Raw genomic sequence first — 22,878 nt, forward strand, 5'->3', positions numbered from 1 at the left:
CAAGGAACTATATTTCCCAGAGTCCTCCCTGGTTAAAGTCTTACTGAGTCTATGCAAAGTAGGGACACTTTACCTGAGTAGAACACTTTCCTCCACTGCTACCAAGGTAATACCTCCATTTATGTTCCTCTGCTCACAACATTGGTTGGGAAGATCATATTCTTCAGATCCTGTTTGAATTGTTAGGACTTGGCTCATCATAAATACTCAGGAGAGATGCCATGTCCCCTCCTGATTTCCTCTTTTTCCCCAGGAACTTGAACAAAACACCTCCCCTCTTCCATTAGCCAGATTAGCCCCTGACATACCTGCCCACTTTTCTTTGAAGAGATATGAATCTCCTTTGGGTTCCAGACCATCTTCTACATTGTGGTACATAAGTAGGGGAGAACCACTGAACAGGATTTAAAAAGAATTTTTTTTCTATATGTTGATGCACTTGTAAGCCCAAATGGCTGGTGATGTATTCACGGGACTCCAACTAGGTCCTAAAGTTTATTCCCATTACAGATAAAAATACTGACCCTTCTAGGAAAAACCCATGGATTCAAGAATCTCAGAGATCAAAGGAAGAAGCTGTTATGCACAAGTGGTTTAAGATCTAAAACTATACAATTTCTAGAACAAAATAGAAGAAAAAAATCTTTGCAACTTTGGTGTAGGCAAAGATTTCTTAATATATAGAAAACATGGACAGTTAAAAAAGAAAGGAGATGGTAAATTAGACCTAATTAAAATTTTTAAATGTTGCTCTTTGAAAGGCACTGTTTAAAAAATGAAAAGTTATTCCACAGAATGAGAGAAATTATTTGCAATACACAAATCTGGCAAAGGACTTATAACCAGAACAAAATAAGTCTTGCAACTCAGGGATAAAAATACAAACAAAACAATTTTAATATGGGCAAAAAAAATTGAAGCAACAGCTCACCAAGGAATATATGAATGGCCAATAAGCACATAAGAAAAGCTCAACATCATTAGTTCATATTGTAAATTACTCATTATGCTAATTAAAACCACAACAAAATATTACACACCTGCTCACATGGTAAAAAATTAAAAAGACTGACCGTACCAACTGTTGGCAAGAATGTGGGTCAGCTGGAACTCTCCTATAATGCTGTTAAGAACACAAAATTGTACAACCACTTTGAAAAAGATAATGTCGGTTTTTTAAAATGTAAAGCATTTATCTGTCATTTGATCCAGTCATTGAACTCCTATTTACCCAAAAATTAAAGCAAACATGAAAGTTTGTGCATGAATATTCACAGCAGCTTTAATCATAATAGCCCCGAACAGAAAATAACTTAAATGTTTCTCAACAAGTGAATAAAGAAAATGTCACATATTCATACAGAGGAATACTATTCAGCAATAAAAAGGAATACATTTTTGATATGCCAATAAGATGAATGAACCTCAAAATAAGTATATTGAGTGAAGAAACATCCAAACACAGAAAAGTACATACTGTAAAATCCTATTTATACACAGGGCATCTGGGTGGCTCAGGTGGTTAAGCATTGGGTCTTGGTTTCAGCTCACATCATGATCTCAGGGTCGCCAGATCAAGCTCTGCAATGGGATCTGCGCTCAGTGTGGAGTTTGCTTGACATTCTCTTTCCTTCTCCCTCTGCCCCTCCCCACTCTCTCCCTCTCTCAAATAAATAAAGTCTTTTTAAAAATCCTATTTACACAGAAGTCTGGGAAATGTAAACTTCCCTAGAGTAACAAAAAGCCTATCAGTGGATCCATGGGGCTAGGGGGAGAGAGAAAGGTATGCGGCCTACTAGGAATGTTTTGGGGATGATGGAAATGTTCTGTGAATTGACTGTGCTGGTTGGTGATTTCCCAGGGGTGCGCATCTGTCAAAACTCATCAGTTTTATACATTTTGTCAAACTATAAATGTACAAGGTGCCAAAGACAGAGTTACAGAAGAGAGGGAGTTGGAAGCTGAGAGCCCTCAAGCCCTCAGAGAAGTTCAGAAAGATCTTGCTCCTTGGGTGGAGGGCGAGCAGGGGCTGCAGGCAGAGTGGACTGAGTGCCAGCTAGCTGCCGGCAGAAGAAGGAGGAGCTCCTAGCCCCCAAGGACCACTCACTGGTGGTGGTGAACCCCTGCGAGCCCTGCACACATCCTCTCTGCCTGAAAGGCTTTCCCCCTTCCCAACCACAACTGTCACTTCTTATAATACTCTCTTCTTCCAAGAATTATTTTCTAGTTTATCCCTGCCCATTATGCGCTCACACATGATTTCCACTAAGTCATCTCTACTTCCCTTCACGGCTGGTTGTTGCCCACAGCTATATTTGCTTTGGGGGTTAGATATTACCAAGTGTCGGCGAGAAAGTGGGGAAATGAACCCCTCGCTCGCTGCTGGTACAGAAGGACATACAGTATGGTATAGGCCAAAGGACGGTCAAGTACCTTACAATCTGGCCAGCTGACCCCTGGGTATACACCTGATGAAGTTCTTCCTAGGAACACAAGGAGATGTATTTAAGGAAGTTCACTGCGACACCGTTGGGCGTAACCCAGATGTCCATCTCTAAGGAAGGTACAAGTAAAATGTGGTATGTGTATACACCAGGATAATGAACTAGAATTCCATGCAGCAATCTGGATTGCTCTCAAGAACAGGGTTGAGAGGAAAAAGTAAAAGCAGAATGAGATTTATAGCATGACTCCATTTATATATTACACACCCACATAAAACAGCCTTGTGCATTTTTGTAAGGGTAAGGGTGCTCATCTAGCTAAATAAACATCTGTCAGATGGGTTGGAAAGACCATATTAAATAAATTTGAGTGGATGCCTATGGGAGGAGGGCAGTGGGATTGGGAATGGTGGATAAAGGGGGAAAAACAATAAAATAAACATATTTTTCTTGAAAAAAAAAAGAGAGAGTCCCTCCATGGATAGATGATGATGTTCTGTGAAGGGAGGATGGGATTAATGCAAGCTTGTGCACCTGAATTCCAAAGGATATAAAGAAGAAAAAAGTCAGATATAGACAGATGATCATTACATTCACACACATCCACACACACATACCCGCACACACATACACACACGTTGTTTCCATGTTTATTTTCATATTCAGAATGAACAAACTAACTGTTTTCTGGTGTAGTCTGTTACTTTCCTATTGATGCTGCAACAAAATACCACAAATTTAGTGGCTTGAAATGGTATAAATTCAGTTGGTAGGAAGTCCAACACGGGGGTCACTGGGCGAAAAGCAAAGTGTCGGAAGGGCTTTCTGGAGGCTCTAAGGGAGAATCTGCTTCCTTGCCTTCTCCTGCTTCTAGAGATGACCCATGTTCCTCTTGATTCAGGGCTCCCTTCCTCTGGCTTCAAAGTCAGCCAAGGCAAGTCTAATTCTTCTCCCATTCCTTCCCTGGCTCTGACCTCGTCTTCCGCCTCCCTCTTCCCCTTTGCAGAACTGCTGTAATTACATCAGGTTTACCTGGATAATCCAGGATAATCTTCCTATCTGAAAATCAGCTGATTAATTCCCCTTTGCCGTATAAGGTAATAGATTCATAGGTTACAGGGATTAGGACACGGACATTTTGAGATCCATTACTCTGCCTACCACACCTCTACACATGGCAAAGAGCAAAACCACAAAACCACACGTTCTCTCTGATTGTGAACCAATTATTCAGCCACATAACAAGAAAGCCTCGTTGAGTCCTACTATGTGCCAGATTTCTGTGGTGAGAGCTAAGGCTACAGTAGGGTCAAAGATTAGAGGTTGGGTAATCTTTTCCTTCTCTTTCAAACAAAATTCCCACCCTGGCTGATTTTAGCTAAGGAATAAATGAGACGTAATCTGATTAAACTGTCCTCGTTATATTAAATGACTGGCCTATAGTAACCCTCTAGAAGAGATATTTATATCCTTTTTATAGGAGCACTCTAACCCAGTGCTTCTTAAACTGTAACAGGGATGCAAATCACATGGGAATCTTGTCACATGCAATTTTGATCCAGTAGGTCTGACATGGGGCCTGAGACTTGGCTTTTCTGACAAGCTCCCCGTCGATGCTGACACTCCCTGTCCAGGAAAGCAGGTGGAGGAGCAAGGCCTTAACTCAAAGAAAGCTCTAATCCTAAGCAGGATTCAGTCGGACGCTGCCACCAATTCATCCTGATGGAGGCTTGCCTCCTAAGAGGTAATGGTAGTCAATAAGCCACTCACAACACCCCAAACACCTGTAACAGAGGGGACACTCTGCCTACTGGTAATAGTTTCCCATAAGGATGGTTTCTGATCAAGACTCACATTCATCCCAAAATGGGGGAAGGGAGTACATATTACAATCCTTAATATAATAATGAGTCTCCAGGAGTCCTAGGCCAACATCTAAGGCTTATGTTCCCCACCCCCAGACAGCGACTGAGTAACCCAGTACCCAACCAGATTCATACCTCTTGTTGAAAATGTGTATGGTTTGAATTATTTGAGGATTCTCCTACCAGACAAGGTAAAAAAAGAAAAAAAAAAGGCTGATAGGATTCAATCTTTCCTCTCTAATGGGGATTCAGTTTTATGTACTAGCTCCTTTGGGGAGTGAAGAGGTGACATGGGCAGGGGGGCAGAGTAAAAGCAACGGAATCTCTATGGGTAACTGAGATACTCTTTACAGGGCTGATGAAACCTTAGTAAAGCACATGGACCAATGGGAGGACACATTACAGCATGAAGTGAGTTAATAATGTAATATGTAAGCTAAAAGGAGGCAAGTTCCTACATACACCATGAGTTTGGACAAAACTACTTCATAGTGCACTTCTGACCCTTAATGTACTTGGGTGTATTCTGACCTATGACTCCCCCCAAATTCTTGTTTTGGTTTCAGAAAGAGATCACTTGGGGAAATAAAGCAGAACCATACCTACAGTTCCCTACCTTCTATTTACAAGATAACTAAGCATATCTCATTTTCTTGGCAGGTGCTTTTATAGTGTTTCCCTCTATGCCTCTTTCATGTTATCTATAGGCCTCCTTCCGACCATATCTTGGCTGGATAGTTGCTAAAAACTCTCCTGTAGGGCCTAACACTGATGCCAGCAGCACAGGTCCAAACTTGGCACCTGTGCAATAGAGAGCTGATAAAAGGCATGACTCTGCAATACTAAAAGGGAGCACACTCTGGCTAGAACAGGACTTAAGGCAATCCACTCATCTAGCATCTAAGCTGGGTGCTCTCTGAGAGGGCTGTGGCCTGTTGTAGAACCGATTAGAGGTTACTATTCTCTCTCACCCTAAGCATTTATTCCAAGTATGAAGGTGTCGAATTTTATACCTGGCATCAGCCTTTAGGACCCAGTCTACACTATATTACTGTATGGAAAAAGAAAAGGAAGTCTAGATAAGGGAAGGAAATCATTCAAGATCAACAGGCAGTTCACAGCAGAGTCTATATCCAAAACCAGCTCACAGAGGTCAGGTAAACTGAGGTCTTATGTCTAGTTGATGGCAACTTTGGGACTTGAGCCACCTCCAATTCCAAGACTTTTTTCCACTATGGCCTCCCTCAGCCATCGCTAGAACACCCTTTCCCCACCCTGATCATGGATTCACTGATGCCTTTGAAGATACCCAGCTCGAGTGCTGGGGAAGAAGGTGAATGGAGCTACCTGGGAATGCTACTGAACAGGCCTGGTCTTCTCGGCCACAGTCATATTTGTCTTGCCACCTAGTTCCATTTTTACGGCTTACGCTTTTCAGTTCTTCTTATCCCTCTCCCGTGTATGATTACTATCTTGCTATTTCAGGTCTCTGTCCAGCTGGGTAAAACCTTCACTCTTTGTCCTGGCACTGAGTTTTACTCTTTGATGTCATCTCAACCGCCTGCGGGGCCGGCTTACCTTCCTACCATTGGCAGCTCACTCAGTTCTTCCCACATCTTCGCTTTTCACCACCATCATACTTCCCACTTCCTCCCTCCCTTCTACTTCTCTTGGAGCGATGGCTCCTGAGTTTCTTGCCCCCACCAAAACTGGATGGCTTTTCTCCCTCTGCTTGAGGTGAGGGGACGAGCCGTGAAAGCCCCAAATGCCATCTTTCATCTTATTTCCTATTTCCAGCACATATCCTATTTATAACTCTGCCTCCCTCTTAGCAGATTGACACAGCACTCTGCTTGGTTCCCAGAATAAATGCAATTCAAGAATAAGAGACAAGTCCAGGCTCCCAGGATTCTTCTGCAGTCAGGCATTGGTTAGGAGTTTTTCTGCCAGCATTTGAGAAATGTCTCTGATGGCAGCTGTGCTTCTCTGAGCCCATCTTCCGCTGTCCTGGAAATTCCTTCCATATAGGATTTTCTTCCTGGCAGATTTCCCTTCCTGATTATGTCTAGACCAAGCTTATATTAAAGGTGGGTGTTATTCTCCTAACATACATTAACTATACCATAAAAGATACTTAAGAAATATTCCCTGGGTGAATGAATGTTGGCAAATTAATAACAGGTCATAACTGAGTTTGTGGAAAGCCAACGTAGAATTATATCTGATCCACAAAGTCACCAACACATGTAAAAATTCCGTTTAAAAATATTTTACTCATTTATTCATGAGAGATCGAGAGAGAGGCAGAGACACAGGCAGAGGGAGAAGCAGGCTCCATGTGGGGAGCCCGATGCGGGACTCGATCCCGGGACCCCGGGATTATGCCCTGAGCTGAAGGCAGACGCTCAACTGCTGAGCCATCCAGTCATCTCTAAAAGTTCACATTTTTAAAACAAAAACCAGTTTCTTATAACGCCCAATGTCTCTGATGTCCCCATCACCAAATCATTATAAAACCTGAAGGAACAAACAACATGTACAGGGTGTCTTCCACTATTAGGAATTGTGCTTTGGGGTGCCTGGTCAGTTAGGCGTCTGCCTTTAGCTCAGGTCATGATCCCGGGGTCGTGGGATCAAGCCCCGCATGGGGCTCTCTGCTTAGTGGGGGATCCTCTTTCTCCCTCTGTCTGCCGCTCTGCCTACTTGTGCTCTGTGTGTCAAATGAACAAATAAAAATCTTTTCTTAAAAAAAAAGGAATTGTGCTTTGCTTAATTTATTTCATTTCTTCTACGACCTCTAAAATAGGATTTTCATCCCCATTTGTACATAACAAAACTGTGACTCAGGTGGGTGGGCAGCTCGCCCTAAAAAGAGTAAGTAGATTCAACCTAAGTCTATCTGCCTTCAAAGCTCACTTTAAAAACAAAACCTAAAGATGATTCAGGGCCCCTGAACACAGCATGTGAGGTAGCACAGGCTGATGATCGCTGGTTCAGTCTGTGTCTCCCTGCCTATTTCTTTCCTGCATAGTAGGTGCTCAAACAAATATTTTTAATGAAATTATTGGATATGCCATTTCAACTTAGTTTCTTTCTTTTTTTTTTAAAGATTTTATTTACTTACTCATGAGAGACACACAGAGAGAGGCAGAGACACAGGCCGAGGGAGAAGCAGGCTCCACGCAGGGAGCCCGTCATCCTGGGCCTCGATCCCAGGACCCCGGGATCACATCCTGAGCTAAAGGCAGTGCTCAGCCCTGAGCCACCCAGGTGTCCCTCAACCTAGCTTCTTAACATGTCATTCTCGTATTCTGGACTTGATGGAGACACTTTAGAGACAAATCCACCCTCAAGCTTTAGAAGGTTATCAGATGAGGATACACGGGCCAGTGTTCCCTGTCTTCATCAAGGAAAACATATGGGATGAAATCTCAGCAGGCAGGGTTTAGGTTAGAAATAAGGGAAACATCATAAGACATTGGACCAGGCCACTGAGGAAGACAAAATATTTTGTCTGCAGATCCTCATCACTCTGCGATGAGCCAGATTCCCGCCTGCTGGGAAGGCTCTGCTTCTGAGGGTCTGCAGAGGCACTGGGAGCTGCTCTCCTGCATTTGCAGTAAGAGAAGCTGCTGCAGAAACTGTCCTCATTCAGTGGCATCCTCTTCACAGTAACGTGGAGCTGTTAGTTCCCTTGATTGCTCCCTGATGCGTAGCTTTAATTGTATCCTTGCTTTTATGTACAGAATAGAATCGTGTTCCCAAGGGGATAGCTAGGAAAACCCATTGCCAGCCTTGGAATACAAATAGGAGCCTGCCAAAAATGCTGCTTCATGGGTGGGCACGGGGGAAAGGACACGGAGGAGGACAGCTACCTCCAAAGGCCTGGGGTTTATGCATGGAGGCGTCACCATCGCTAGTGAACTCTTCTAGGGGTAGAAACAGCAGCAATGCTATTCAAAGGAAGCTGCCTGGAAATCACATAGGAAATTTCCCATGCACAGGAAATTGCCTGTGAGGGAGGGTTTATGCGGTGGGAAAAGCTGCCATCCCCCTAGAAAGCTGGTCCTCGCCCACACAGGAGTTTTTGTACCACTGGTACCACTGTTGACACAATTACCTATTGGCTTCCTCAATTGTTTACCTTTTATATCATCCTGTATGTAAGATTTGTAATCCACCTCCTTTGGTTAACATTATCCTTTATAAGCCTTGGGGGGTGGGAGGTGCAGTGAAATCTAACCATTTTACACTTGAGGGTGACATCAAGCAGAACTGACCACAGTGACCAGCACTGCTGGGCTGGCTCCTGGGAATGAGTAGTCCTGTCCCCCTGGGACTTAGTTCACCCATTGATACAACATTTTGGGGCAGTGGGCAGTGGTTGCTTCTAGGAGGTAAGATTAAAAGAGTCTGTTTTTTCTTAATAATCTCCTCTCAACTTCTTTTATTTTCCAAATTTCATAATAAACCAGTATGACTTTTATAGGCAGAAAAAAATTATTTTAAGTGCTTCCTCTTTCTACTGCCAAAAAAGCAGCAAGGCATTAGAGTCAGCTACAGTGAAAAAAGCCACCCAGGCTCATCTTATCATGCCTTAGGCTCCCCATCTGTGAAATGGAACAGTCACCCTGGACCCTCCCATAGTAGAGACTGTGAACATCACCTGTGACCTATACAGAAGGCAACATCACTCTCGGACAAGATGAAGACATCAGCAGCCCATATCTGGTAGTAGAGCTTCATGATCCACCGATCCCCACTCCTCCCCAGACGCCAAACCTGTCAAAAGAAGATCATCCATTCACCTCATTTGTGATCAAAATCTCCCAACTTAGGCACTGCCAAGAACAGATTGGAATACAGGTATCTTTAGATCTTGAATAAAGGGAGTCAAGCTACCTTCCTTTCCCACTGCCCATTCCTTAGGGCTAACATTCATTAGGCATAAGAGACACGGTGCCAAGGGACCACACTACTTTTAGAGGTCCACAAAAATGTTCTAATAGATCATGTGTTTGTCATTCTCTCAACACAGTTGTAAAACACAAGCTTTCATATTTTTTTGCCCATGAAAATCACAGTGGAGCCCTGCTCAGCCCATATGAGCCTCATATTTTCCAAGCCCTTCCATGAAATCAAGGTGGATTGTGGACCAGAATGCCTATCACTCCTGTCTATTCATGCTCTTCATCTTTCTGGTACAGAAGGAACAGAACTTGGGTGTGGATTTTTGGCACAACAGTAAGTAACCATTAGGTCAGACTGAGACTCCACAGTGGAATCAGCCAGACAAAGACATATTTAGCAGACAGCAGAAGAAACGGCTTTTTTAATTGCCCACACAAACAACTATTACAATGCAGGAAGGGTCAGAAGCAATAACTCTAAGAAATGACTTGGCATTACCCCCTTAAGAATGATCACCCCTCGGGATCCCTGGGTGGCTCAGCGGTTTAGCACCTGCCTTTGGTCCAGGGCGCGATCCTGGAGTCCCGGGATTGAGTCCCACGTCGGGCTCCCGGCATGGAGCCTGCTTCTCCCTCTGCCTGTGTCTCTGCCTCTCCCTCTCTCTCTCTCTCTCTCTCTCATAAATAAATAAATAAATCTTTAAAAATAAATAAATAAATAAATAAATAAGAATGATTACCCTTCATTCCTGAGGATAAGGTGTCTGTGAAATGTGAATATCCTCCTTCATAACTCTGGTTCTTCTTTTCAAATTAGAGTTATAAATAAATAAGTACAATTTGCAAGCCGTTTGATTACATCCTTGTACTTTCCCAAGATTCCCTAAGGAGGCACTTACAACAATTTTTGCCTCATTAAATATTTAAATAAAAACTCGAGGTGACTGGTGGGACAAAAATGACATTTATGAAGCACATGTTGGGGCACAGCGCAGGACCAAGGCTTAGACTCAGGCAGCAGGTGAAACATTTGGTCCCTTCAGACCAGCAGTAGGATAGCGCATTCAAGAGTTCTGAAGAGAGTCTTGGTTTCAAGGGAGGAAGCCAGTACAGAAACCCCCGATTTGACTCCGAGTCCCTTATCCAGCAGCTATATATACACAGAATGCCACCAGGAAGCAGGAAGAGAGCGCCGAAGGCAGCTGAGCACCCAATCTCAAGTCTCAAAGCCCATGCCTCCATTGGTTCTAAAACATTGTGTAGAAGTCGAGTTCAAATCACCCCGAATACCTACAGTATGAAAGGAAGTAATTTAAGTTCAGAGCACTGTTTATGAAATCAGATGGTTTTCCAATACATTTGATCAAGATTTTCCTTGGCAAATGTTCATTGAGCCCGGCTCTATGCCAAGAGGGTGTGCATGATACATTCAATAGCTTCCACCTGCAGGAGCTTGCGATGTGTTTGGGCAAGACGGGAAATTCTAGATGTAAGTGGATCACAGCGGTATGGGGCATATACCCTGAATGACAGGGGAACAGTCCCGACTCTACATTCTGCACGAGCACCAAAGGAAAGGCGAATCCTCAAGTGACTGCTGAGGCACTGAGGATCCAGGAGGAAGCAGATGGCACGCTCAAAGGATTTAACTAGAGAAAGTTTAACTAAGGAAATACTGAGTGAGGTGTAGGCAGACTTAAGCCTACTAATCATGGTGGTGAACGCCCGGACTAGCCACCCAGGAAAGTCATTGCCACCCTTGGCCTGAAGATGCAAGGACAGTGTCACAGGAGCCCAACAAGAGTTGGTGCAGTGACAGACGGGATGCGCCCTCCTGCAGAGGGACAGGAAGCTCAGGGTGAGGTTGGGAAATAGAGCCCCAACCTGTGGTCACCTGCTGATACCTCCCACAGGCCAAACCTATCCAGAAATTAGAGGGCATGGGAGCCAGGAAGCACAGTCTGGGGCACAGGGACACCTGGCTGGCTCAGCGGTTGAGTGTCTGCCTTGACCTCAGGTCGTGATCCCAGGGTCCTGGGATGAAGTCCCACGTTGGGCTCCCTGTATGGATCCCCCTTCTCCCTCTGCCTGTGTCTCTGACTCTCTCTGTGTCTCTCATGAAAAAATAAATAAAATATTTAAAAAAGAAAAAGAAAATAAAAGAGCAGAGAGTGGACCCAGAAGGACAGATGGACTAACCCAGCACAGAGGCTGGACACCGTACTATGAGCTTTAAGAGAAAGGGGAGATTTTCTTCCTTCCTTCCTTCCTTCCTTCCTTCCTTCCTTCCTTCCTTCCTTCCTTCCTTCCTTTCTTTTTCTCTCTTTCTTTCTTTCTTTCTTTCTTTCTTTCTTTCTTTCTTTCTTTCTTTCTCTCTCTCTCTCTCTTTCTTTCTTTTAAGGATTTTATTTTATTTATTCATGAGAGATACAGAGAGAAGCAGAGACACAGGCAGAGGGAGAAGCAGGCTCCCTCCGGGGAGCCCAATGGGGGACTTGATTCCAAAACCCCAGGATCACGCCCTGAGCCGAAGGCAGACGCTCAACTGCTGAGCCATCAGGCTCAACTCAGTTGAGTTGTCCTAAGAAAGGGGAAATTTCTTGTCATAGAAACAAAGAGGGATGGCATCTGAGACAGAGGGAGACAGGCATATATATATAGAAAATGGGAAATTTTTTTTCTGTCAGGAGTCAATGTATACAAAATGCATTTTCTTAAGAAGAGTCAGACAAAAAAAGAGAGAAAAAAAGAAGAAGAAAGAAGAAGAAGGAGGAGAAGGAGGAGAAGGAGGAGAAGGAGGAGAAGGAGAAGGAGGAGAAGAAAAAGAGAGTCAGGCTATAACATTCAGGAAACTTGGAGGAATAGACACAGAGCAGGATTTCTCAGTCTCAGCCCTATTGACATTTTAGGCTGGATGATTCTTTGTTCAGGGACTGGCCTTCGCACTGTAGGATGTTTAGCAGCATCCTTGGCCTCTACCCACTAGATGCTGGCACCCACTCCCAGGTGTGGTAACCGAAGGTATCTTCAGACATTAACAAATGTCTTCTGGGGAGGGTGCAAAATTGCCCCAATTGAAAATCATGGGAAGAGGAAAGGAAAAAGACCCCAAGAGGCGGAAAACTGTTGAAACACAGTGCAGACAGGAGACGCTAAGGGCTTAGACCCAGTGTGGCACAGTGACACTGACAAGGAAAGGACCAATGCCATAGACCCTGTATGGGGTGGGAGCGGGGGAGGCTGCATGAGGAGGGGCAAAGAGGGTGGCGGAGGGTGACTTCAGTTTGTAGATTGGATAACAGGGAGGATGTCTCTACTGGCAGAGCTAGGAATGTGTGCAGCTGGCCTTGAGGAAGGATGATGTCTTCTGTGAACTTGTTTAAAGGCAGCCTGGGGCGTTTAGACAAGGGACTGAGTTGAGGAGGGAGGCTGGGACTAGAAGTGCGAATTTGAGTCATCTACAGAGAGACATGCTTCTATCCGCCTATGGATAGAAGTTCTCTGGGAGGAAGGTGGAGAAGCCAACCACTGAAGTTTTCTCTCTTTTTTTGGCGGGGGACAGGGTGATGTGCATATTTAGAATAATATGAGATGGAAATAGCAGGCACCAGAGGCAGGAAAACTAGGCAGTTTTCTGTAGGGGAAGGCAGTGCAGCCCAGTCCCTGTCCTTCTCACCAGCCCATCCACCCCAGGGCTGTGTCTACCACAAGCCATCATCTTTCCCTAATGTGGGAGCGGTCCCGAGGAGAATCAAAGGTGCCACAGAAGCCACAAGCATCAAGACAAGAGAAGAACCTTCTCCCCACTCCCACATACTTAACAGTCCTCTATTTTTTTTTTTAAATCACTTAAATCCCTAAAGAAGTAGACTTTGAGGGGCACCTGGGGTGTGGCTCAGCAGTTGAGCATCTGCCTTTGGCTCAGGTCATGATCCTAGAGCAGGGAGCCTGCTTCTCCCACTGTCTCTGTCTCTGTCTCTGTCTCTGTCTCTGTCTCTCTCTCTCTGTGTCTTTCATGAATAAATAAATATTAAAAAAAAAACAACAAGTAGACTTTGATGAGGTGGACATTTTCATTTAGGTGGAATAAACAGCTTGTCCTCTAGAGTCCTGAAGGAAAGGTTACACACAGACGTAGCAGGAAGATCTGAGGATCCAAATCCACAAAGGGTAGCCAGGCTTATCTGTTTCTGTTCTTCTCTCTGAAGAAAGGTGGCGGACCTTCTTGGGCTTCCCCCCTCCCCACAAAGATGCATTTCGCAGTGGGCAGGATTCTAAGATGCCCCTTGACGTTCCAGCCCCCTGGTGTGCATGCCTTGTATAATCTCATCCCTTTGAGTGTGGGTGGGACCTGTGCACGTGATGGGCTCTCACTCTCATGACTAACGTTTTGTGGCAAAAGGGAATTTTCAGATGTAATTCATGGCCCTAATTAGTTGACTTTGGGTTTCTCAAAAAGGATATTGTCCTGGGTGAGCCCGCCCTGATCAGCCGAGCCTTTAAAACAGATTGAAAGAGACCAAAGAGCCATGCTGTGAACTGTCATGAAAGGACCACATTGCTGGGACCAGAGGGAGGCTTCTAAGAGCTGAAAGTGGTTCCTGGCCAACAGCCAGCCAGAAAACAGGGACTTTGGTCCTATAACGACAAGGAACTGAATTTTGCCTATCATCAGTGAGCATGAAAAAGGACCTCAAGCCTCACACAAGCTCACAGCCACAGCCAACACTTGTATTTTAGCCTGGTGAGACCCTTAGCAGAGGGTCCGCCCTGGGGACACTGAGGTCATAAATTTTAGCTACTATGTTTGTGATCACTTGTTTTGTACCAAAAGAAAACTAACACGAGGTATGAAGAGAGACTATGTCCGTAGGGTGGATCGGCTCCACGAGGAGACTGACAACCACACTACACAGCAGAGCCCCACGTGTATGCAGGGCCTGGGCAGGCTGGCTGTGGTATGGCCCTTGCTGCTCCTTAGAGCAGCCCATAGGATAGGGCCATAACTTATTTCCTCCTGTGAAATGGCAAACTTCAGATCTAGAAAAGTGGACTACAATATAAGCCACGCTCCTGTGTGGTAGATAGAGCTGACTCTGAGCTGAGATGGCCACGGTACCAAGCCTGGTCAGGATTCTTAACCCTGGTGCCACATCTGATCCTTCCTTGGTCAAATATAACTTTAGCCCCCTCAGCTAGCAAAGCTGGACAGACACCCATGTATCACTTCTCAGGAGGGCCTCCTAAAATCAAGAAGGAGCGGGAAGAAAGGTAGAAGGAGAAGGAAAAATGGATTTTATTCAGCAAACAAATATTTATGGTGCTCATTACATGTGCAGCCCTATTCTAGGCCCCAGAAACACACGGTGAATAAAACAAAAACCCATGCACTCCAGTGAGTGAATATAGACCAATTAACAAAACGGAATCTAAAGAATAGAGTATGGAGTGACAATAAAGCAGAGGAGGAGTTGGAAGGGAAAGGGTTTGGAAAGGAATATCAGGAGCGTAGTTTGGGACATGGGAAATTTGAGAAGCCTATTGGACACTCAGTGGAGCTTATCAAGTAGACAGTGGGATATTCTAGTCGATGTTTGGGGAAGAATTGAGGCTAGAGATATAAATTTAGTATCTAAAACATAAGACCAGATGAGATAAAAAGGGAGTACATGTGGCTAATGAAGTCCAAGGGTAAATCCTAGGACCCCCTGACATGAAGATATCACAGGGAGAAGAAAGAACCAGAGGCTGACTTCAGGCTTCTGTGACAAAATACCACAGACTGGGGGGAGCTTAAACAACAAACAGGTAATTTCTCACAGTTCCAGAGGCCAGAAGTTCAAGATCAAAGTGGTGGCACAGTGGTTCCAGGAAGGGCCCTTATCGAGGTTTGCAGATAGCCACCTTCTTGCTGTATACTCATGTATCAGAGAGCAAGCTCTGGTCCCTCTCTCTTCTTAAAAGGACACTAAGCCCATCACAGGGTCTCCACCCTCATGACCTCATCTAAACCTAGTTACCTCCCAAAAGTCCTACCGCCAATACCATCACATTGGGATTTAGGGCTTCAAAATATGGATTTGGGAGAGGGGGCACTAAAATAGAGCCCACTGCAACTAGCAAAAGAGATGGCAAGGAAGAGGCAGTGAGGAAGGAGAAAAACCAAGGAAGGAGTTTCAAGGATGAGAAACTGATCATCAGGGTCAAATGTCACTGAGGGTTGAGTTGAGGATAAGAGAAAAACTTCATTGATTTAACATCATGTCATTTGGGGATCTTAAGAATAGTTTCAGTGGAGTGATGAGGATGAAAGCCTGATTCAGGTTAGATCCAAGAGAGACTAGAAGGAGAAATTAGAGGCAGCAAGTACAGACAACTCCGTTAATGAGCAGTAAAGGGGAGCAGAGCAGTGGGGCAAAGCTGCAGGGGACTATGATGGGAGAAACTAGAGCATAGCTGTACGTTGATGGGAATAAATGAAATAATGAAAAGGTGTACATTCAATTCCCAATGACACAAGAAAATAGAAATAATGTGACCCATTTGATGAGTTTACTTAGATTTTATGTAATAGCTGAAACATATGAGAACATATAAATTCTGAAGCACAATGAACACCCACAAAACCACCAACCACACCACGAGCTGGACCACCACCAATCATGTCTATTTATGTGCTCCTCACTCTCCCACCCTCTGCCTCTCAGAAGAAAGCAACGTCCCTGAATTCCGTGGTTATCATCTCCTTGTAAAGTCATATTCTCATCACTATAATCTGTTGTATTTATCAATTGATAGATCAAGGAAGACCTCACCTCTGCCCATCAACCCACCTTGTGCAGACAGACATCAGGCCACGTTGGTTGGTATCACAAAACTCCTCCCTTCCATTTAACCTGTCACACACTAAAAATCCATTTTTCATTTTCCATCTCCAGCTGGCCACTGCTTTACCAGAAACACCCCTTCTCCAACATGAAGATCGTTATTATTCATTCCTCTCTGCGTAATGTCCTCCACATGAAAGCAGGAACAGATATGCACACCTTCGTCCCTCATGTGCACGCGGACCCCATTGGCCATAGCACCCTTTTTCTCCTCTTCAAACCTCCAGCCTAGTCCTGAGGCATGTCCTGCAGGGCAGCTGCCAATGCCTGGTGGCCCCTCCACTGGGAGCTCAGGAAGGCAGGTGACGGTCAGTGGGTAGGCTTCTTTTATCCCCAGATCACCCATGATCTAGCGACCATGCCCAGATCACCCAGGATTCTCCAGGAATACAAGGACTTGCAAAACTCTGACAAATGCCAACACACAGGGCCTGTTACAAATGGATGACAGAAGGTTCTGAAAAGCCTTCTGCATACATAAACCAAACACCCAGCCCGAGCTTACTCACTGATGCTCGAAATTGCTTTAAGGAGAGACAACGGCTTTCATCCCACAACTAGAGAAACCTTTGAAGGCCCTGGATGAACTAACTCAAAGATTTAGACTAGTGCACACCAGGGTGTAAAAGGACTGAAAAGACTTGATCATGCAAAGGGCACTTTTTTAAAATAAGTGTTAAATGACAAGAGGTGGAGCAGAGAAAGATGGGGCTTTTCTTGCCTTCTTGGGAGCTTAAAAAGAAAAAGAAAAATCTTGAAATCAGAAGACCTAGAATCAAATTTTATCCTTATTGTCAGCTGCTTAACCACAGGCAAGTTACTCAAAGTTTGGAACCTATTTCTTATTTCTAACTTTTTTTTTTTTTTTAAAGTAGGCTCTACAACCCAGGGAAGAGCCCAACATGGGGCTTGAAAGCAGCAGCCTGAGATCAAGACCTCAAATGAGACCAAGAGTAAAACACCCAATGGACTGAACCACGCAGGCGCCCCAAACCTATTCCTCATTTGTAAAATGAAGGTAAATACCTACCTATCTCCGGAGTTACTGTGAGACTTTAATGTCATGCTACTTGGTGACTATCTCCCTTCTTTCCCTGTCCCTTCAGGCACCCTGAGCTCTGTGCAAAGCCACACGAACTCTGTCCCCCCTGTTTCAGGATCATAGAGATTGAGAGTGAGGAATCTGGAACCTCGCACCGTGGTTCAAATCCCAACCCAGCACCTGCTGAGATCTTGGGCAAGTTACTTGAGGGCTCACCTGTAAAAACGGAGAGGGTAAGAGTCCTCGCCTCATGCAGGGAGGGGGAGAGTGTAAGCATTAACACGTGGCATGCACTTAGGAATCGCTTTGGCACACGCACACGCACAAAGCGCTGCAAGAAGTGCTCGCTCCTATGACCCGCAAGGGCTTCCCCCCACCTGCCCACGTGCCACAAGCCAGGATCATTTTAAGCTCCTCCACTCCGGCTCTCTAATATACAAGGCCCCCTGCACGTGGCCACACGGGCCCCAGGTGTCCTGACGCCCCCAGCCCTAACCCTACGCGGCCAGGCCAGCTGACCCCCACCCCCACCCCCCAAGCAAGACTGCGAGCAGTTCCCAACAATCCCAACCCTGCGGCCCAAATCTTCCGCAATCCAGACTCTGCTGGAAGGGCTGGAGGGGCGGGGCCTGCGGGGCGGGGGCGGGGCCGGCAGGACGGTGGGCGGGGCCTGTGGGCAGGTGGGCGGGGCCGAGGGGGCGCTGGGCGGGGCCTACAGGCCGTGAGCGGGGCAGGTGGGCGGGGCCGGCAGGACGGTGGGCGGGGCGCGGTGCGGTGGGCGGGGCCTACAAGCCGTGAGCGGGGCAGGTGGGCGGGGCCGGCAGACTGTGGGCGGGGCCGTCTCTGTGACGTCGCACCCAGGTCCCTCCCACGCGGTTGCCAGGCAGCGGGCGTCCAGGTTGCCAGGGAAGGCCAAGCGCTAACAAAGCCTGGTCCCGCCCCACCTCCCCTGTCCCTAGAGGCAGCGGGTACCGTCTTTCCCCGCCCAGGTTCTGCGGCTTCCTCTCGCCAAGGGTGCGTGGGACTGCATCGGCCCCCACACCTCCCGTCTGAGGCTGCACGCGAGGTGTCGCCTCGTATCAGACAGCAAGTTTGGGAGCCAGCCTCAGGTAGCATCCCTAGAGGGCAGGTGGCTGGAGGGTTGGTGTCCCGAGCGCCTCCAGGGCTGAGGGGGGCTGAGGGAAGAGTGCAGCCCCTGGGCCCACCTGGGTTTTGAATATCTCCTGTTTGCAGAGCCAGAGGAGAGGGTTGCGATCCTCAAGAGATCATGATCACGGGTGAGGATTGCTCTCTGCCCAGGCTATATATGTATTTTGTACTCAGAGCTACTATTTGAGGATTTCTTACACAGAGGACAGTGATTTGAAAACAGAACAGAATCTGGGATCAGAGTCCTCTCCTGATTAGCCAAACCACTTTTTTTTTTCCCATATCTTTTGGGGATGGGAATTGTCATGGGTTCATGGGTATGAGCAGCACTTTAAAAACTGCTATCAATCATTCATTTTCCTAATATCCATTGATCACTGACTGGGTTCCAGGTGAGGCATTGGGGATTCTATAGTGAGCAGACACTGACTGCCCCTACCCTCAAGTTTAGTCTATTGGGGGTAGCAGATGTCAATAGAATTACACAAATAATGTAAAATTAGAGCTGAGCTAAGTGCTGTCAAGGAGAAGGTAGGTACGTTGGTGCTCTGAGAAGGTATAATGCAATGGACAGAGAGGTCAAGGAAGGCTGAGCTGAGATCTAAGAACATGCAAAACAGTGGGGGAGTCATTCCAAACAAGGGTAAACCATGTGTCTAAAACCAACCACCTCCTATGCCCAGCCCAAACAAGCATATACGATTGTCTGGTCCTTGGCTCCAAGAGCTGTTCATACAACCTGCCTCTGAGATTCTGGTGTCTGGAGCCTTCCATTCACGTAACTGCAGACTTTCGTTAATATAACTGAAGCTCTGTTTAACCTACACCAATAAAACCAAAAGAGCAATTCCAGGAACAAATCTATATTATGTATTTGATAAGACCTGTATTCCGCAGCACCCGATACATATGTGTTGACCTGCCATTCCACCTTGGGAGGCATGTAGGCTTCACAAAAAAAGGAAATGTGTTGTATTTTAAAGAGTTGTGGGGGCCTGGAATAAATAAATGAGGAAGGCCTGTCATACCGAGAGCTTTAAGAGTAGAAAAGAACTTTATAAAACATTAGACTCATAGACTAATAAGATACAGTGGACCTTGCCTCACTTATTTTATCTGATTTGAACAAATGGTCTATATTGCTCAAAGGCAAAAAAAGTTGGGCTTTGGTGCCTCTTCAACCTAAGGACTCTCTCAAATCTCAGTGGCTCACAAGTACGTGGAACTCCTGAGAGTAAAAGGGAACCTGGGAGGAGAATTTGACCTGCCTCTCCTTCAGGGTTCCCCATTTGTACCACAGTGCCACCATCTACCCCGTCATCCAAGCTTGAACAGTGGGGAGTCACCCTATACTCCTTTGTCCTCCTCCCACAGTGGGTACCGAGTACTATATATAGCTCCTGCCCCTCTTATCCCTCCCCATTGCAATCCCCAAAAGGCAACGATGCTCTCAAGTTGTCGCCAAAATTGCCACCATATTCTTTTAGCCAGGCTCCCTACCTGAAGCTTCACTCCACTCCCCTCAGCCCATTGACACAGCTGTTGATCAGTCAGTGTGTGTTTCAAAGTCCAAGAAAGAAGAAAGAAAAAAAGAAAAAGAAAAAGAAAAAAGAAGGAAAAAAAAGAAAAGAAAGAAGAAAGAAAGAAAAAAAAAGTCCAAGAAAGAGAAAGAAATTGTAATTGTATACAAGTTTAACAAAGAAAGTGCAACATAAAGAATTTTTAACTACGATGGGATTGGAATAATGGAAGATTGGCTAGTAAGATGTAAAAAGGGATCAGCAGTACACAAGAATCACTAATACGAGAAGCAACCACTACCTTCAAGATAGATCACCCAAGAAGGAGCTAAGCTTGTCGAAGAGGGTGTGGCCACAGTTCACCCAATGGTAGAGAAATTGCTGAGGTGCCATGCAGGCAAAAATCTACAGTCTAGAATGTGGAAGAAGCCATTTATAAAAAAAATATGACCGCGGGTGATTATTGTTCTCTGTCCAAACTCAGTGGCAGCTACTCTGCTGCAGAGCTTCCCGAGAGAGGTGCCAGGAGAAGCTGGTAGCCGTTGGGCACTGCTGGCTGCCAGGCACTGCAGCAGTCAGGCACGCAAGAGGTTACACACGCAGGGACCAGAGGCTGGAGAAGCTGCGCGCTATGGGATTGCAGCACCGGGAAACTGCATGCTCTTCATGCCCAACAAGCAGAGCACATGGACTCCACAGAAGAAACCCTTTCCTCCTCCGGTATCTCTACCAACAGAGTGTGATGGGCCAGCTGACAAAGGAGAAATAGTTAAAGGATCTAATTCCATTCTTGCCAAGGAAGCAATGCAGGGTGAATTTGGAGCTGAGAAGCAATAAATTGATAACTGGCATATCAAGCTGACACCAAAATCTGATTGTGTGACTCTAGTGCCTAAATCCTCTAGTGGCTCCCTGTTGCCTTCAAGATAAGGTTCTAAAGCTTTAGCACAGAATTCCAGGTCTTTTATATTCTGGACTTGGGCTACAGTTCCATGCCGAGGCCCAACTACTCCACCACTGCCCACCTTAACCCTCCATCATTACTCACACTTCCCTGAATTCACCACATTTTCTGATATCTTCACACCTTTGCCTAAGTGGTCCTGGCCCTACAAAATTGCTCTCATCAGTAAGTAGGTGCTTATTGAGTACCTCCTCTATACTGGCGCTGTTCTGGGGACTGAGCATACAGCAATGAACCAAACGGGCTTCCCCAAGTCTGTTCAAATATCACTCTTCAGGAAGTATTTTCTGATGACTTTCTCCTAACTGCAAATGTTAGATGTCTTATCTAGGAGATTCTGTTTTCCTAGATCTAGTGCAGACTTTTAAATACCTATCATACCCTATTTTTTAAAGATTTTTTTTTAATTTATTCATTCATGAGAGACAGAGAGAGAGAGAGAGAGGCAGAGCCACAGGCAGAGGGAGAAGCAGGCTCCATGCAGGGAGCCTGATGCGGAACTCAATCCCGGGACTCCAGGATGATGCTCTGGGTCAAAGACAGACACCAAACCACTGAGCCATCCAGGGATCCCCTATCATACCCTATTTTAATCACTTTCCTACCAGTCTCTGTACTAGCCTCCGAGCTTCTGAGGGTGGAACAGATGACTCATTTCTTTCTCTCTGTTTTAAAGATTTTATTTATTCATGAGAGACACACAGAGAGAAGCAGAGACACAGGCAGAGGGAGAAGTAGGCTCCCTGATGTGGAACTCGATCCCAGGGCCCTGGGATCACAACCTGAGCCAAAGACAGATGCTCAACCACTGAGCCACCTAGGCCCCCAACTCATTTATTTCTATATCCCAGTATTCAGCACTGGTCCTGATACGTAAGGTTTTATTGAATTATTTGCTCTAGACCACATAAATAGCCAAAGATAAGCTTAGGACCAGACTCTTGGTCTCCTGTTTAATAACCAACAGTGCTTCTTCACTGGAGCTTGCCCTGCTCTGTGAGTGTTCTATATCACCTCGCTGTGAAGGACAGTGTTTTTGTGTTGAAAAAGACAAGTGCAATGTTGAACATCATCAGGAATGGTAAAGGAAACAGGAAAAAAAAAAACATAGCTCTATCTTATATTGAAAACTATGGTGCATTCCCTCAGAGTTCTCACATATGTTGAGTTTCTGAATCATAAGAGTGCTATAATGAAATCAGAAGTAAGGAGGACAAGCTAGAGGAGGAAAATGATGTGGAGTTATTCTGATCCTTCACTCTGAAAAAAATGAAGGCTAATAAATTAATGAACGAGTGTTAAGGTGGCCCCAGATTGTATACCAGATCCCAAAATTAGGACGACTTCAGGGAGCACAGTTAATATGATCATCTTTAAACGGCATCTCTGGGCTTGTGTACCATGATATGAACATAGGGGATTTAAAATATGAGCATGACCTTGCAACCCAGCATTTGCACTACTGGGTATTTACCCCAAAGATATAGATGTAATGAAACGATAGGACACCTGCACCCCAATGTTCATAGCAACAATGTCCACAATGGCCTGTGGAAGGAGCCACGATGTCCTTTGACAGATGAATGGATAGAGAAGATGTGGTCTATATTACAGTGGAATATTACTCAACCATCAAGAAAGGATGAATACCTACCATTTACATAAACATGGATGGAACTGGAGGATATTATGTTTAGTAAAATAAGTCAATCAGAGAAAGACAGTTATCATATGGTTTCACTCATATGCAGAATATAAGAAATAGTGAAAAGGACCACAGGGGAATGAGGGGAAACTGAGTGAGGAAAAATTAGAGGGTAAGACAAACCATGAGAGACTCCTAACTGGAAAACAAACAAAGGTTGCAGAAGGGGAGGTGTGTGGGGGAATGGGGTAATTGGGTGATGGGCATTAAGGAGGGAATGTGATGAGATAATCACTGGGTGTTATACTATATGTTGGCAAATTGAATTTAAATAAGATTTTAAAAAATAAAAAATAAAATATGAGCATGGCTAAGTTAAGATAAATCAAAAGGGATACCTGTTAACTTATTAAATGATAAATATGTGGAACTCATAACTTCTAAGAGGTGGT

General features: G+C 45.2%; 1 protein-coding gene across 1 annotated transcript in view; it reads left to right on the forward strand.

Moving 5' to 3' along the window:
• Positions 1-18,030: 18,030 nt before the first annotated feature.
• The window catches only part of ROPN1 (rhophilin associated tail protein 1), a 34,683-nt gene continuing 29,835 nt past the window's right edge, over positions 18,031-22,878 (forward strand). The window contains exon 1 of the mRNA XM_072811614.1: positions 18,031-18,257. The gene's annotated coding sequence lies outside the window, so the exon portion shown is untranslated. The remainder of the gene's footprint in view (positions 18,258-22,878) is intronic.

This window comes from Canis lupus, chromosome 35, assembly GCF_048164855.1.
Source record: "Canis lupus baileyi chromosome 35, mCanLup2.hap1, whole genome shotgun sequence".
In the NCBI taxonomy this organism is placed as follows: domain Eukaryota; kingdom Metazoa; phylum Chordata; class Mammalia; order Carnivora; family Canidae; genus Canis; species Canis lupus.